We start from the raw sequence: 13,792 nt of genomic DNA, 5'->3' as shown, positions 1-13,792 counted from the left end.
AAAAACGGACAATCATACTGAAAGATGACATCGCCATCGGGGAAGACATCAAGCACGAAGGGATGCAGGCGGGTCGCAGCTGTCGATTACAGCCACAGGTCTCATGGACGTGCAGGAGAATGTCTCCCGTAGTGTAATATTGCTCCCACCAGCCTGAGTCCGCGGCGCGCAGCACGTATCGAGCCGTCGTTCACCTCTATGACAGCGTTTGTGGAGACGACCATCGACCTAGTGTAGCAAACATGTGATTCTCCCGAAGTGCCGACATGTTTCCATTGATCTACGGTCCTATGCCGATTGTCCCGTGCCTACTGCAATCGTAATTGACGTTGCTGTGGCCGAGCGGTTTCTCGGCGCTTCAGTCTGGAACCGCGCGACCGCTACGGTCGTAGGTTCGAATCCTGCCTCGGGCATGGATGTGTGTGATGTCCTTAGTTTAGTTAGGCTTAAGTAGTTCTAAGTTCTAGGGGACATGACCTCAGATGTTAAGTCCCATAGTGCTCAGGGCCATTTGAACTACACTCCTGGAAATTGAAATAAGAACACCATGAATTCATTGTCCCAGGAAGGGGAAACTTTATTGACACATTCCTGGGGTCAGATACATCACATGATCACACTGACAGAACCACAGGCACATAGACACAGGCAACAGAGCATGCACAATGTCGGCACTTGTACAGTGTATATCCACCTTTCGCAGCAATGCAGGCTGCTATTCTCCCATGGAGACGATCGTAGAGATGCTGGATGTAGTCCTGTGGAACGGCTTGCCATGCCATTTCCACCTGGCGCCTCAGTTGGACCAGCGTTCGTGCTGGACGTGCAGACCGCGTGAGACGACGCTTCATCCAGTCCCAAACATGCTCAATGGGGAACAGATCCGGAGATCTTGCTGGCCAGGGTAGTTGACTTACACCTTCTAGAGCACGTTGGGTGGCACGGGATACATGCGGACGTGTATTGTCCTGTTGAAACAGCAAGTTCCCTTGCCGGTCTAGGAATGGTAGAACGATGGGTTCGATGACGGTTTGGATGTACCGTGCACTATTCAGTGTCCCCTCGACGATCACCAGTGGTGTACGGCCAGTGTAGGAGATCGCTCCCCACACCATGATGCCGGGTGTTGGCCCTGTGTGCCTCGGTCGTATGCAGTCCTGATTGTGGCGCTCACCTGCACGGCGCCAAACACGCATACGACCATCACTGGCACCAAGGCAGAAGCGACTCTCATCGCTGAAGACGACACGTCTCCATTCGTCCCTCCATTCACGCCTGTCGCGACACCACTGGAGGCGGGCTGCACGATGTTGGGGCGTGAGCGGAAGACGGCCTAACGGTGTGCGGGACCGTAGCCCAGCTTCATGGAGACGGTTGCGAATGGTCCTCGCCGATACCCCAGGAGCAACAGTGTCCCTAATTTGCTGGGAAGTGGCGGTGCGGTCCCCTACGGCACTGCGTAGGATCCTACGGTCTTGGCGTGCATCCGTGCGTCGCTGCGGTCCGGTCCCAGGTCGACGGGCACGTGCACCTTCCGCCGACCACTGGCGACAACATCGATGTACTGTGGAGACCTCACGCCCCACGTGTTGAGCAATTCGGCGGTACGTCCACCCGGCCTCCCGCATGCCCTCTATACGCCCTCGCTCAAAGTCCGTCAACTGCACATACGGTTCACGTCCACGCTGTCGCGGCATGCTACCAGTGTTAAAGACTGCGATGGAGCTCCGTATGCCACGGCAAACTGGCTGACACTGACGGCGGCGGTGCACAAATGCTGCGCAGCTAGCGCCATTCGACGGCCAACACCGCGGTTCCTGGTGTGTCCGCTGTGCCGTGCGTGTGATCATTGCTTGTACAGCCCTCTCGCAGTGTCCGGAGCAAGTTTGGTGGGTCTGACACACCGGTGTCAATGTGTTCTTTTTTCCATTTCCAGGAGTGTATTTATTGACGATGTCGTTGGGTCAACACGTGAAAAAAATGGTTCAAATGACTCTGAGCACTATGGGACTTAACATCTTAGGTCATCAGTCCCCTAGAACTTAGAACTACTTAAACCTAACTAAGCTAAGGACATCACTCACATCCATGCCCGAGGCAGGATTCGAACCTGCGACCGTAGCAGTCCCGCGGTTCCAGACTGTAGCGCCTAGAACCGCACGGCCACAGCGGCCGGCTAGGTCAACACGTGAACACGTAGGGGTGGTCTGCTGTGGAGCTTCATGTTCAACAATATAGGAAAAAATTTTTGCGTGCACCAGCATTGTTGTCTTTCGGCAGAGGTGGCACAGATCACCATCTACCTTACTTTATAGAGCAGACAAGCCTCAGCACTCCATCTTCTGTGAAGAGTCGTGGACATCCAATCATTTACTGCCTACTGATAGTTTCACTGTCCCTCCGTAAATGCTCAAGACAGTAGCACGTGAACATTCGATCGGTTTCGCCGATTTGCATGTACGCCGTCCTTCTCTGCTTCACTTACGTACTTCCGCTACCGCAACACATGCCCGCAAACAGGCAAAAATTTCAGAATTCGATTTAAAGAATATTTAGACTGCTCATACGGGATAAATGTAACAAATCACCAGTAGGTACACACATTAGAGACACAGGCCAGTCTTTGAAAATCGAAGACACTAACGAAACTTTGCACAAAACCGGAAAAAGTAAAATAATGTGTATCATGGAAGAAATGGAAATGTTCATTCATAATACAAAGAATATAGATAACGTTCTTAATGAAATCACCGAATTCAACAACTCAGATTCTCCTTAGTCTTAAGCTAGTTCTAATACAATAGACTGAAGATTTACCAATGTGAAACAAACGATACCTAGACCGTCACTATCGCCAATATCGAAGTAGAATGCGATAGTTGAACTCATTCACACTCTGGATGGCCTGCATGCTCTATTATGAGTATAGTGTTTATATGCATGTAGAAAATATTTGTGTAGTGAATTACGTCAAAAAACAGTGCAAAGATAAACAATGCAACAGAATAATGTCTCACAACAGCTCCACCAGGGTACCAATGATGCAATCGAAGCTCTGGGAGGCCAAAATCGTAAGTGAAAAACTCTCAAATAAAAGCCTCTATGATAGGATTTTTATGATAAGATGTAAAACTACCCACGTCCCACACAAGCTTTGGTGTCAGTCATAACAAAATGAGACATAGCTCCACATTAGCGGTAGATATCACTGAACAGCAGTTTTTGGCGAACCCCTGCCCGCCGACCTCCTTCCAGATACGACAACAGCCCCTCCAGCGGTGAAAATTACACAATACATGCTGTGTGCTATGTTAATCTAGTTTAAGATAATTTATTTTAAGTAGTAATTTTCTATGCTAATGATGAAATGTGCCGAAAATGCTTTACTTTATCACGGACTGTGTTTCGGTCCCTGTGCGGACATTATCAGCTACAATCAGTTTCTTATCTCAGTAAGGAACTTACCAATGAACCCCACAGGAATAAGCGTTCTCATTGTCTGTTTTGATCACACAAGACTGGCTTCTACGAACGTTATTTTTATCCTATATCACATTGGCTTTATGGGCCTTAAGTCACGGTCTAAAGCATATTTCAGTGCCTAATTAGCAGCCCTTCGTTCAGGATATGTACTTACATTTTATAAACAGATACTTTAATTATGTCTTTACAGTTGATTTAACTACGCCTTCATAGCCTCTGAGAATGTCTCGTACAGGAGAGGACGGAAAATTTGGCACAGAAAATTGCTTTAGACAACGACTTAATGCTCTTGAAAACAATGTAGCCAGTGTGAGTTGGTTCTGGTTTTTCGTTTTCTTTGATCCAAGTTTTCCGGATTTAACCCTAACGCTCTCGTAACAGCAACATACATTTCTATGATCGCGTCTCGCTCAAGGAGACGAGAACAGATGTGAGAATCTAATTGGTCCTGACGATGGCCTGGGACATCCCATATAAAATCTTATTTATGGTACATCTCGAGCGCAATGTACCGAAATTCTTGATCTGATGGAATTACAGATTACTGGAGACATACTGAGTCTCACTATATCTTCGATAAAGATAGAAACTGAAGTAATGGATTAAAATGTGTGCCAAGGCCGGCACTTGAACCCGGGTCTGCTGCTTATTAGGCAGCTAACACACGTGTCTGTTGAGCAGGAGACCCGGGTTCAAGTGCAGACATAGGCACACATTTTTATCCATTACTTCAGTTTCTATCTGTAAAATATGTAACTGAAGAGACACTGAACAAACGTTTTTCATGGTTTGCGAGCTCTACAAGGGAAATCTTAGTTGCGTTCTATTGTTATGGAATAATGAAGTTCCACTAGAGACATCAGAAATGGTTTACATGTCGAAGACAAAGGTGCGTATTATACAAAGAAAATATTAAATTTTCATTGCATATGAATTAGTTTCTCTTATTCTACCTTTGTTGCAACTACTAGTGCACTGTAGTAGCAGCAGCATTGCTGAAGGGTTGTTACAGTTGGCGAGACTTTTTGCATATATTGGCATCAGCATGGAGGTGGGGAAGGATTCCAAAGTCCTGTGATCCACCATGAAATTCTCATGCAATTCAGGCAATCATTGTCTAATATGCTAATAAGCCACTTCTGCAGTCAAGGTGGATGTGACCCATTACAGAACAGTGCCAGTATAGGGTCGTCAATATTTTATCTGTCGGTTGCTCGTTGGGCCCTTATCGAGGTACACGAAGTAACCGCTCCACCGTCCTGGATTGCGGATACCGACTGCTGTACCTTGCCACATAAAAATGTCTGCAGTAATACCATTCTGACTTCCATTCCAATATTCCCTTAAGGGGCTCCGGAAAGGCTCAAAATCATGAAAAGTTCAATTTTTACTTTTTTGCGTTTTCTGAATCTGCAGACTATTACCTTTTAATAGATATATAATTTATTCAATTCCGAAGACTACAACTATTATTAAATTTTTTTTTGAAATGTGTTCTACATGGGCGTGACCCACTGTGGCGCTGTTAAACTGCTGTCAAATGGTGTTATTATTAACGTCCGTGTTCATCAGGTACATTTTAGTGATGTGAGATAAAGTATGTGTTGTGGGTAACCTGTGATGGTTCAATATATATCGCTGGTGTGATTGTCGATTGTTTCATGTTTATTTACTCTGTCGTTATCTCGAAAATATTCGTAATTAATTCTGTTCCTTGAGTCTCTGTTTTGTTGAAGTATAATAATGAGTAAAAGTAAAGTTATTAGAAATCCTCTGAAGGCTTTTAAGAAAAGGAGAAATGTTGGAAAGCCAAAAGTATGTGTTATTACTGTAAATAATAACATTCTAACATGGTACGAGCGATGCTTGCTCTAGACAAGGAACGCCTTCGGGCTGCAGACAGGGCTGTAAAGGGTCTAGAAATACACTCCTGGAAATGGGAAAAAGAACACATTGACACCGGTGTGTCAGACCCACCATACTTGCTCCACACACTGCGAGAGGGCTGTACAAGCAATGATCACACGCACGGCACAGCGGACACACCAGGAACCGCGGTGTTGGCCGTCGAATGGCGCTAGCTGCGCACCATTTGTGCACCGCCGCCGTCAGTGTCAGCCAGTTTGCCGTGGCATACGGAGCTCCATCGCAGTCTTTAACACTGGTAGCATGCCGCGACAGCGTGGACGTGAACCGTATGTGCAGTTGACGGACTTTGAGCGAGGGCGTATAGTGGGCATGCGGGAGGCCGGGTGGACGTACCGCCGAATTGCTCAACACGTGGGCCGTGAGGTCTCCACAGTACATCGATGTTGTCGCCAGTGGTCGGCGGAAGGTGCACGTGCCCGTCGACCTGGGACCGGACCGCAGCGACGCACGGATGCACGCCAAGACCGTAGGATCCTACGCAGTGCCGTAGGGGACCGCACCGCCACTTCCCAGCAAATTAGGGACACTGTTGCTCCTGGGGTATCGGCGAGGACCATTCGCAACCGTCTCCATGAAGCTGGGCTACGGTCCCGCACACCGTTAGGCCGTCTTCCGCTCACGCCCCAACATCGTGCAGCCCGCCTCCAGTGGTGTCGCGACAGGCGTGAATGGAGGGACGAATGGAGACGTGTCGTCTTCAGCGATGAGAGTCGCTTCTGCCTTGGTGCCAATGATGGTCGTATGCGTGTTTGGCGCCGTGCAGGTGAGCGCCACAATCAGGACTGCATACGACCGAGGCACACAGGGCCAACACCCGGCATCATGGTGTGGGGAGCGATCTCCTACACTGGCCGTACACCACTGGTGATCGTCGAGGGGACACTGAATAGTGCACGGTACATCCAAACCGTCATCGAACGCATCGTTCTACCATTCCTAGACCGGCAAGGGAACTTGCTGTTCCAACAGGACAATGCACGTCCGCATGTATCCCGTGCCACCCAACGTGCTCTAGAAGGTGTAAGTCAGCTACCCTGGCCAGCAAGATCTCCGGATCTGTCCCCCATTGAGCATGTTTGGGACTGGATGAAGCGTCGTCTCACGCGGTCTGCACGTCCAGCACGAACGCTGGTCCAACTGAGGCGCCAGGTGGAAATGACATGGCAAGCTGTTCCACAGGACTACATCCAGCATCTCTACGATCGTCTCCATGGGAGAATAGCAGCCTGCATTGCTGCGAAAGGTGGATATACACTGTACTAGTGCCGACATTGTGCATGCTCTGTTGCCTGTGTCTATGTGCCTGTGGTTCTGTCAGTGTGATCATGTGATGTATCTGACCCCAGGAATGTGTCAATAAAGTTTCCCCTTCCTGGGACAATGAATTCACGGTGTTCTTATTTCAATTTCCAGGAGTGTACAAGCAAGAGTAAACGGGAGGAGGAACAAGAGGAAGCTGGAGGAGGAGTTTGCAGAGGATGAAGATAATCCAACCTATGGACCTGGAATGCACTAAAAAGTTAATCCAATCTTTGTCGCTCGATTCCCAAAACTTTTATTTTCTCATACTAATTACATGTTTTCTAAGGATCTTCCAAACATATTTGTTTCAAACTTTCAGTAAATGTTACACAGCACCTTCTGCATAATTTAACACAGCCTTTTTCCAAAAAACTGTATATTTTTGAATATATAAATAAAAAATTTCAAAAAAATGTTGTGAATTTTCATTACAATTGAAAAAAAATCATCTTGAATAACTGAACTAAAATTTTGTAAAATCCCTGTGTTAAGTTGTAGCCCATATTCCAATAAATAATCTGTAAAAAGTTCAACTTCCTACCTCAAATACTTTGTGAGGAAAGATGTAATTTATAAGCGTTATTTTAACATTGCAAGTATAGGGCGTTCCGGAGCCCCTTCAGGAGTCACCAAAAGCTTGCATAGTGCTTTGTTGAAAACTTGGGTCCATAGCTTTGTGAGGTCTGCGCCACACTTGAACCCTACCACCATCTCTTACCAACTGAAATCGGGACTCATCTGACCAGACCACATTTTTTTCTCAGCCGTTTAAGGTCCAAGCGGTATCGTCACGAGATCATTAGAGGCGTTGGAGGTGATGTCACGCTGTTAGCAAAGGCACTCACGCCAGTTGACTGCTGCCACAGCTCATTAACGCCAAATGGATACGCTCGTCGTTCGTCCAACATTGATATCTGCGGTTATTTCACGCAGTGTTGCCGGTCTGTTAGCATCGACATTTCTACGCAAACGCCGCTGCTCTGAATCGTTAAGTGAAGCTCGTCGGCTACTGCATTGTCCGTGGTGAGAGCTGCTGTGTGAAATGTGGTATTCACGGCACACTCTCGACACCGTGGATCTCGGAATACTGAATTTCCTAGCGATTTCCAAAAGCGACTGCCCCATGCGTCTAGCTCCAATTATCATTCCGCGATCAAAGTGTGTTACCTCCCGTCGTGCGGCCCAAACTGATGTGTCGGCAGACGTGCCAGCACTGTTTGTTGGAGGAGACCGAAATACACGCTATAAGCTCACGCAGGCTGTCGTGAGGACTGAAACAGGATACGTAATGAATGCTATAAAGGAAAGTGTTGTGGACTGACAAGACAGCCAGTCCACAGTGACGGGTAACCGAAAGGCACGCGTTTACACACGCAGGCTTGCTTTAGGTCTGAAACAGGATACGTAATGAATGCTATAAAGAAAAGTACGTAGCTGCTGGAATACTTAACTTTAATCCATCATTTGTATACAGCATTCTGGATGATACAAGTGAGACTCTCTCTTGGAATGGTTAATGGCACCTTGCTAGGGCGTAGCCATGGACTTAGCTGAAGGCAATTCTAACTATCTCTCGGCAAATGAGAGAAAGGCTTCGTCAGTGTAGTCTCTAGCAAAGTCGTCGACCAACTGGGACGAGTCCTAGTACGTCTCTCTAGACCTGCCGTGTGGTGGCGCTCGGTCTGCAATTACTGACAGTGGCGACACGCGGGTCCAACATGTACTAATGGACCGCGGCCGATTTAAAGCTACCACCTAGCAAGTGTGGTGTCTGGCGGTGACACCACACAAAGCACGTCGGAAACTTTATCACACGAACCACCTGGGTACAAATTACAGCATCGCCAGTGCACTGTCCTGTTATACCTGTACATGCAATACAAGTGTCATCTGTATACATATGCACATCTCTATCCCACGACTTTCGTCGCCTCAGTGTATATGTACGTCTACGGATCCAGACGTATCAACTGAGAAGAGAGGGGGAAAAAAGTGGGAAATTTCAATGTCGAAAACGTGTCATGTTCAGGAAGTAGTATCTTCTCGTACACTGTATCTACTGAGTGTAACACTGAACAACAACCGATAGTAAAGTTATGCGTCCTGCAGTCCAGTATGTAAAACTGGGGAGATGAAATTTTTTATTCCAGTCCTACGCTGTTTGGAGTAAAATTCGTCGACCAAATAGGGACTGGTTTTTGGGCGTTTCCGCATTTATCGAGTCGAATGTCGGCCCTGTACTACATTTTATCCAAACAATGCAAAAAAATGAAGCTTTCAAAACATATTTTCTCAGGTTCAACAACGTCAATTAAATAGCAGAAAAAGTAGATAATGTTCGGAGCAGACTGTCGACTTGAAGTCAGTAATAATGTATATGAAAACAGAATCCAAAATTTCATAAACGCTTTCTCAGATACCAGAAAAGCGTATGACAAAAGTCACTGTTTGGAATTCTCAACGAACTGGGCTCAGACAGTAAAACAACAGCTCCAGTGAAGCAAACGCTAACAAACATCAACTCTAAAGTGAAACTTAGAGGTCAAATTTTTACAAGTGTTAAGGATAAGGTCTCTCCCCGGTGCTCATTGTGTTCTACAAAAATTTTTTAGGGAATAGGAGAACGCCATTAGGAAAAATCCAGATCAGTGAGGGAGCTACATTAAGTTACAAAAAGGACAACTTACAAACAGACTGCCTAGCGTTTGGAAACGACCTAGTAGTTTTTCGGACTCCTGGAAACAGTCACAATATAGGGAGAACTGCTGAAAAAAATCAAGCTGAAAAAGCTGGCATACAAATTTCCTTTGAGGAAACCGAATTTATCACAACGTTAAGGTAGGCCACAAGATAATAGAAACTAAACACAGAACAATTGAGACAAGTAATAAATTCAAGTAACTAGGAGAAGAAAGTGAATAAGACATTTTGGAGAAAGAAGCCACTGAAGTAAGTGATAATAAGATGGAAAATAGCGTACTATCTCATTGAGGAAATTTATAATAAGAAATCAACAGCCGTCAACGCTGAACTAAGACACTACTCTACAGCAATTTGCTCAAAAACACTTTTTTCAACAGAATGTGTGATTGTAAATCAAAAGGCGGCGATGGAGACTCTGTAACTGACACAAAGAAAAATAGTAAGAAAAATTTTGAGAACAGTTAAAGAGCAAACACAGTTAGAAGACATCGCAATAGCGACAGCACAACAGCGACATGTAAAGGACGAACATACTAACAAAAAGACTTTACACTTATTTCGATAAATTAAAAATGAACAATACATAGTACAAAGAAGTTGCAAGCGACATTGACAAAGTGCGAGTTGATCGACAAGATACTGAGCAAAGACTGTCACTCTCAAAGAAATTTCAAGATTCCAAAGATTTCCACGAAAAATCCCAGAAGAACACAGGAACCACTTGGACAGAAGAAATAGGAGATTAATGCCGGTAACTGATGTGAGAAATGTGGAACGAAAGAATGGAGAAATAGTAGATACAATAGTAGAAGGAGGAAAAGCCCAGAAAATAAGACAATTCATCCATTAACATGTCCAGACTTGACGTTCTGTAAGCAAATCAGGCTTCGGAGATGTCATCTCTTGTTTCTCAACATTCACAAGTATTACTCGCATTTATATGGCATTTTTTGCTGGTTCTCTCCGTCATTCCGTTTTTTTTCTTTTTTCTGCTGCATTTCGGCCTAACACCAACGACCTTGCCGCAGTGGTAACACCAGTTCCCGTCAGGTCGCTGTCGGGCTGGGCTAGTACTTGGATGGGTGAGCATCCGGTCTGCCGAGCGCTGTTGGCAAGCAAGGTGCACTCAGCCCTTGTGAGGCAAACTGAGGAGCTACTTGATTGAGAAGTAGCGGCTCCGGTCTCGGAATCTGACATGCGGCCGGGAGAGCGGTGAGCTGACCATATGCCCCTCCATATCCGCATCCAGCGACGCCTACGGGCTGAGGGTGACACGGCGGCCGGTCGGTACCGTTGGGCCTTCGTGGCCTTTTCGGGAGGAGTTTAGTTCTTTTATTCCAGTCTAACGGATTCTTATATCCTGACTCGTACATCGATATCTGATGCAGCACAATCGCTGACAGACACGCCAACACGTCAGATGGTGGCCTCCCCCAAGCTACTGCGGATGGCCAGCGTAGAGGGACCCGCATCGACCGTGCAGCTAGACTGCGAACCGTATAGCAGCTTATGACGTCACCCAAATGACGGTCATAACCTGCCATGGTCTGTGGACTTGTATTCTTACCGGACTGCTACATCTGAAGTGTTTGTTATTTCGTGCGATTACTCGGCTTTGGGTTCTAGAACCCTTTTTGACTCTAGTGAACTTCGTCTCGGCACTGAGAGTCTATAAATTATTTCACTAATTGCAGTGTCAAACAGTTTGCTTTCTGTTTCAAATTTATAATTTTCATTGTCAACGAGTCATTATTGGTATGTGAGTAAAATAACTTGGATATCCTGTATTTAAGAGCAGATATAGGGCAAGATTGTGACAAAATTCGAATTTTTGTTTAATTGCGTAATTTATTAGATTAATTCTTTAAGAATAACATCGAAAAGTTTCATAATCGAATTCTGGTTAGAAATATGTTTTGAAAAAGTTAGTTTGGGCATCTGCGCCTGCCACCCCCTATCTTTCTAGGCTGCTATCGACGCCCCATCCCAGCTAGAAATTTTTTGTGCGGTAAAGTTCCGTTCACAAAATTGAAACTAACTGCAGATGAGTCTAGAAGGCTGGGAGAAAGAGTATCTTTGCTTGTTCCTTTGTTTACAACGTGATTTTTTTAACAGCACGTTCTATAAACATCTTGAAGAACAGAACGCTGCTCCCAAGAATTTTTCACACAGGTGTGCAGACAACGGTTTCGCCCAAAGAGGTGGAAAAAACTGCCCACCTGGAGCTAGCTGTTAGGTGCCTCTAGCCACAGCAGGGGAAAGGGCGCGAGAGAAATTTAAGTCACCTGTCCAAGGAGTTTCCCCAGTTTCCTAAACACCCTTTGTGAACAGTGAAAAACCGTACACCAACACACATGATTTGTCACTTGCTCTTTTAGACGTTCTAAAACCAACTTTCAGGTACCTAGCAAATCCTGACCTGTTGAAAAAATTTGTACATGGGAAAACACAGAATACGAATGAGAACTACAATCACCTTATATTGTGTCCTCAGTTGTTTCGAATATAGCTTAATGTGATGCCTGTCCAGTGTCCAGTAGTAGAAATGTACGTAGGATTAAGTGCCTGTAGAGACAAGGCTTCCATCCAGGTAAATTCACAGAAGCATCGATGAAGCGAAGTGCGACTGGGCAAAGCTCAGGCAGCAGAAGAAAAAATGCAAACGTTGGCTAGGCAAAGGAGGCAGGGGAAGTGACTACTTCTGGAAGACGAGGAAGAGAATAAACGTTATGTATGTGGAGAGCATTAGTCACTAGAGGTACAGCAATATTGTCAAAAATTGAAATAAAAACTTTAAATGCGAATTGCCGTAAGCTGACTTTTTTGAGCTATAATATACCTTTTCTCACGAACTATAATAGTTAACAACCTGAAATTTGCCATAGCTCTCAAGAATTACCTATTGAATAATCTTGTGTAGCATTTTTCCGTTATCTTTTTTTTTTTTTTTTTTAGAAAAGTTCTTCATCACAACTTGAGAAACATAGAGCAGTGCCAGGTAACACAAAACTGGACCATTAATTTCAAACATTTATTTCAAAGCATCTATGACCTTAAACAAAAATCTGTTTTGGCCTCTTATACAGATGTTTTATTGTTTGATTAATTTACGAGAAAAGCTACATTATAAAAACGATGATAATTAAAAATTCAAATCCTTATAAATGTATGTCCACCCGCATTTTCAAATAAAAGTTGTACAGAATATCAAGCATTATCTCGTGCATAGTAGTCTCAAGTTGTACTATTCTAGTTGTAATATTTTTGGAGAAATATACGTTTAAGTACAAGAATGGATTTTGCCCTACGTCTGTCCTTAAACTTAAAAAGGGGATATAGTTTCAGATCTCTGAATCAAAAACTTGGCATTCGTATTGATATTAATAGTATACAGGTACTTCACATTCAACTACTGAAATGTATTTACCATTTAGCAATGAAGATAATGTTTGGTTGAAGAAATTAAGTGGATACCTGTCACAGATTTTGTATACCACCTGCTAAATTTTATTCTTGAGACACGTCACTTTCTCTGACTCACGGAATCAGTTACATCAAAAATTACAATTTTATAATCTTTCCTCTCTTGAATAAATGTCTGAGTGCCCCCATCATTGCACATTTTAGTTTCTAACCGTATTTTAATCTACAGTTAGTGAGTTGCACGTTAGAATGGATGTCCACTGTTGTTAGGAAAGATTAAAACTCAGAGATTAAACTTCTAACAGCAAGTGATGCAGACGTGTGAAAAGGGCGCGTGGAAACTGTTGTAACCTTCACATTGGCTGCATTTACTTAAAGCCAACACATTATTATGAACATGTTGCTGAATCACGACATAAAGTATGCAGTGAAAGCGAATGATTTGTATAGAGTCCCAACAGTGTCATCTCTGTAACTACTCGACGTTATCTTCTGGCTATAGTGAACATACCATCGTGAGGCTTTGAATATGAAATCTATAATATGGATACCCATCTTTAGAAGAAGCTGCTACAAAGTATTATTTCTTTGGTTTGTCTGTCTTAAGCCTACTGTGAGAAAAGGTTTTCGCCTGATAGCTCTCGCCTTATCTCTAATGACCATCGCTGGTCATTTTTTAAACATTTTGCACACATAAGATGTTTCCCATTTCGAATCCTGTACAAAGTTTTTGCTTACGTGCGCTATGTTCTCTATACGTTACTTACGGCATGAACTGACTCTTTTAACTCGTTTGAAGAGAGCTGGCTGTTCGTCTTTTCATACCATTCCCCCCCTTCTCACCCCCCTCATCGCCCCACGCACACACAGATACAAAAAAATGAACTTACTAATACTGGATTCGCAGTATGACCAACACATATAAAAAACAATTGGATTCACAACAATACAG

At 44.5% G+C, this 13,792-nt stretch overlaps 1 protein-coding gene across 2 annotated transcripts in view; it reads right to left on the bottom strand.

Moving 5' to 3' along the window:
- Positions 1–13,792, bottom strand: part of LOC126094604 (protein white-like) — a 316,644-nt gene that overhangs the window by 191,049 nt on the left and 111,803 nt on the right. The gene's annotated exons all lie outside the window — the stretch shown is intronic.

This window comes from Schistocerca cancellata, chromosome 8 (genome assembly GCF_023864275.1).
Source record: "Schistocerca cancellata isolate TAMUIC-IGC-003103 chromosome 8, iqSchCanc2.1, whole genome shotgun sequence".
NCBI classification, from domain to species: domain Eukaryota; kingdom Metazoa; phylum Arthropoda; class Insecta; order Orthoptera; family Acrididae; genus Schistocerca; species Schistocerca cancellata.
Note: the sequence above shows the minus strand (reverse complement) of the source record. Positions and strands in the feature narration are given on the sequence as shown.